The sequence below is a fragment of the Zingiber officinale genome, chromosome 11A, assembly GCF_018446385.1.
Source record: "Zingiber officinale cultivar Zhangliang chromosome 11A, Zo_v1.1, whole genome shotgun sequence".
Classification (NCBI taxonomy): domain Eukaryota; kingdom Viridiplantae; phylum Streptophyta; class Magnoliopsida; order Zingiberales; family Zingiberaceae; genus Zingiber; species Zingiber officinale.
This window is the reverse complement of record NC_056006.1, coordinates 31551554-31555624: the sequence shown is the minus strand read 5'-3', so window position 1 is coordinate 31555624 and position 4071 is coordinate 31551554. Positions and strand designations below refer to the sequence as shown.

At 34.5% G+C, this 4071-nt stretch overlaps 1 pseudogene; it reads right to left on the bottom strand.

Moving 5' to 3' along the window:
• Positions 1-962: 962 nt before the first annotated feature.
• Positions 963-3568, bottom strand: LOC122031328 (annotated as a pseudogene).
• Positions 3569-4071: the final 503 nt, after the last annotated feature.

Below are 4071 nucleotides of genomic sequence, written 5' to 3'. Positions count from 1 at the left end.
AAGGCCAAGGCCTTAAGTAGATCCCAAAGTCAAAACTTTAGGGATTTTGGCACACAAGGTGCTTAAAGAAAATACCGAGACATTATATATTAGAAGTATTAAAAGATAACAAGTATTTTACTTTTATCAGTGGCACTGTGCTGGACTCTCAGTTGTCCTTGGGTTGGGCTCCCATAGTCGTCCCTAGGTTTAGATAACCTAGTAGTAATGGCACGGCCGACGGTCGACGGTCGATGACCCGAGGGTCGCCAAATGGGCCACCAAATGGGTCGCCAAATGGGTCGGGTCGTTACAATAGTAAACCCGACTAGATTCGGGATTAGCTACCTTGGGTCTAGTTAGGGATGCGCGCATAGCATGTACAGTTGTCGGGCCCAAGAAGAAAGTTGATTATTATTTTGAAGTATTAAAGTATAAGTTTTTAAACAAGTAAAATAAAATTCAGAAAGTGTTTAAAATTCAACAAGATTATGCTAGCATGATTGTATAAATTTGTTTTACACGTTTAGCATTTCAGTATGTTTCTTTTGCTTGTAAATGAGCATGAGTAGTTTTCCTTTTGAGCATTCAGCTTTTAGATTTCAGTATATTCACATGCATATTCGAGTTTTGTGAGTTAGATAGCGTTTACTAAGCAATTTTGCTTATAGTTGCATTTCCTCTTACTGCAGATAAAGGAAAGGAAAAGTTATAGCAAAGGAAGGTGACAAGGAGGTGTGGATGGATGTGTGATGCCTTGACTATAGAAGCCTTGGGACCTATCATAAGAATTTATTAAGATTTCCATTTATTAAGAATGTATTAGATGAGTCATTTAGTCTTCTGCTGCTAGTTAATTGTAAGTTTTTAGTTCTCCGAGAGTTTTAGGAATTACTATCAACATGTGAACAAGGATAGTTAAGTAAAGTTAGTAGTCTAGTAGCGCTCCGCCCTCACAGTCTAGTAGCGAGGAGGGTGGGGTGTTACATGCAATAACTCTATTGAAAAAGGGAATTACCACAAGTTATGCCTTGAGTGCATAAATATTTGAACAAATTCCAAAAATATTTATTTAATATGACCTTCATTTTTACCTTGGGATTATTTGGAGCATGAGTAGATGTGGATGAACGTAGACCACTATTAGCATCACATGGAGATAACAAAGCTGCCAAAGACTCCATATCTACTATTGAGTCATTTTGATTTAACATGGTCCTTAGAAGAAGTTGAAATTTTTGCTCCATTGTCGCCATCTCTTTACTATGTTTCACCTCCATCTCTTCATATTTTGCTTCTATCTCGTGCACCTTATCAGTTAAATGTTTGACTTTATTAGCATGCCTTTTCTCAATTTCTGCTATTTCTTCATTTCTTTTTAATAGTGTAGGTGTTGTAGTTCTTCCATAACATCGCACTCTCCCTGGCTTCTCTTTGCCAAATACAGTCTTAAAAGCCTCAGTAGAATGTACACCAGAATTTTCAATCAAGTCATGAAGTTTTGTCTAGCAATTGTATAAGTAATGTTAATTGTGGTAGTGAATAATTACATTTGACATGTAAAGCGTAGAGAAACACTTACATTTGCATTATTTGTTTCTTGATCTAGTTGTTTTCCTTTCTTACTCTGTCGAGTTTCAATGAACATTTCAGCTTGAGTTGGAGACTCTTTATCCTCCTTGCTTGCACTCTGCATGAAGAAAACAATGATTTAAGCACTAAATTTAGGCCAATTTAAATGTATGCTTGTAACAAATAGAATAGAATACCAATCTCTCCTTTATACAAGCAAAACTTATAGGCCCTACACGGTGTCTCCATTTTTGCTGAGCAATATTTTTAGCATTTTGATCACTTATTTCCTAAATTCATCAATGAAAAATGAATTTTATCAAACATGAAAAATATAATATAAAATATTACTTAATTATAAAAATATGTATCTTACTTGAATGATTTCAAGTCTCCAATAATCCATCAATACTCTAAAGTTTGCTTCTGGTATGTCTTGAGGATGATTTTTCAGCCGCTCGCGCATGGTTGTATATTCGGTGAAATGATTTTTCTTAATCCAACATTTATATCACCTCCAAGCATCATTTATAATACCATACACAACCTTCTCCCCTTTTTTTGGAATGATGTATTTTTGCTGCCAAGAAAAGTAATGCAGTTATAAAGATCTAATTTATAAAAATACTAAAACACACATGTAGTAGAAACACAAAAGTAAAAAAGTTGATACATTGATATAATTCCATATGTGTTGTTTGTTTGGTATAGCTTTCCAATTTGTGTAAGTAAGAGGACACAAATCTGCACTTCTTACTATTGTTCCCAAGAAACTACTAAGTTGAGAAACTGTCTTCTGGTCTGGTCCAACGGGTTCTCCTTCTTTATTCAAGATGATTTCTTGTCTATCATTTATTGATCGTTCATGAACTTTTTACACAATGTCTTTCCCCGTTTTCTCTTCGATGTTTCCCCTAATTAACATTACGAATAAACAAGAAATTTCATATTTTCATAATGTCTAAAATAAGCAAAGACACATAAAACACAAATGAGTTAAAATCAAAAGTTGATATCCCCTTAAACTAGAAAAAATGTTACCTTCGGTTGTATTGTCATTAGTATCCTCATCTTCTTCATTTTCAAAGTTGATATCCCCTTCAACTTCTTGTTCTATGTCATTTTCTTCACTCTCTTCATCTTCTAATTCCTCTTCTTCAAGTTGATCCCTATGGTTATTAATATATTTTTCAAGTGATATAGCAGGACACTTTGAAGTAGCCTTTGGCTTCTTAGAGGCCGGTTGTTCTTCCGTAGATCCTTGACCATGATCTCCTATTGTATTTCTCAGTTGTCTATTCAAATTATTTGGACAAAATCTGTCATTTTGGTCATCAATCTTCTTAGATGATTCAGGTTGGACTAAAAATGCATGGTTATCAAGGTCTTTTTGACTTGGAATGTAAGTAGATCCTCCAACTTCGACTTCACTTCCAGTGGCTAAGGATTGCCTCATCTGGTCTTGCTTTTTGTGGTGTGTTTGAGTAGATCTTCCTACTTGGATTGCACTTCCAATGGCTAATAAATTCTTCCTCTGTTCTTGCTTTCCATGTTGCATCAAAGTAGATCTTACTTCTAACTTTTCTTGCTGCATTCTAACTTCTTGAACTGCACTTGTAGTGCTTAATGGCTGCTTGCTTTGGTCTTTCTTTTGATGTTGTATTTGAGTATTTCTAGCTTCTTGGACTACACTTGCAACAGTAGAATTTTTCCTTGGCTCTTGATTTGAAGTAGATTCTTTGTTTTTCTTCATATTTTTGGCACCTTCTTGAATTGCACTTGTAGTGGTCAATGGCTGCTTCCTTTGGTCTTGCTTTTGATGTTGTATTTGAGTATTTCTAGCTTCTTGGACTGCACTTCCAGCCGTAGAATTTTGCCTTGGCTCTTGCTTTGAAGTAGATTCTTTGTTTTTCTTCATATTCTTGGCACCTTCTACTTTTACTTTATATAGTTTGAGCAATTCAGCACTGGACTTAACTTGAAATTGATGAGGTTCAATATCAATTCTCCTGTTCATTTTTCTAAAAAAGGAAAAAAAAACCAAAAGCACATAAAATGATTAAAACAATAACATAACAAGTGAGACAATGTATGAAAAATTATGAACAAAAGCACTGGAATTAAGAGCAAATTTCTGTAAACAAAGAGATTGGTGATACTATAAGATAAATAATATACTGAAGGATCAAATTGTCTCCAGAGAACTTAGGGAAATGAGACTGAGGAAAACAACTAGTGAGCCAACCAAGGAAGCATCTCTATACTGAAGGATCAAATTGTCTTTATACAGAAGGATCATGCCTTGAGCATACAAGTACGATATAAGAATAAACAAAATTGTCATATCCTTCTGATCATTTCATACGCAGTATGGATATTGTCATTGTGATATTAAACAAAATTCATGTGCATTTGTATGTTTTATGTACCGAGGAAAAATAAATCATCTCTGTGATTGAAGGATCATGTCTTAAAGTAATAAAGAAAAGTTTGAAAAGAAACCAAATCCTCATACCCTTG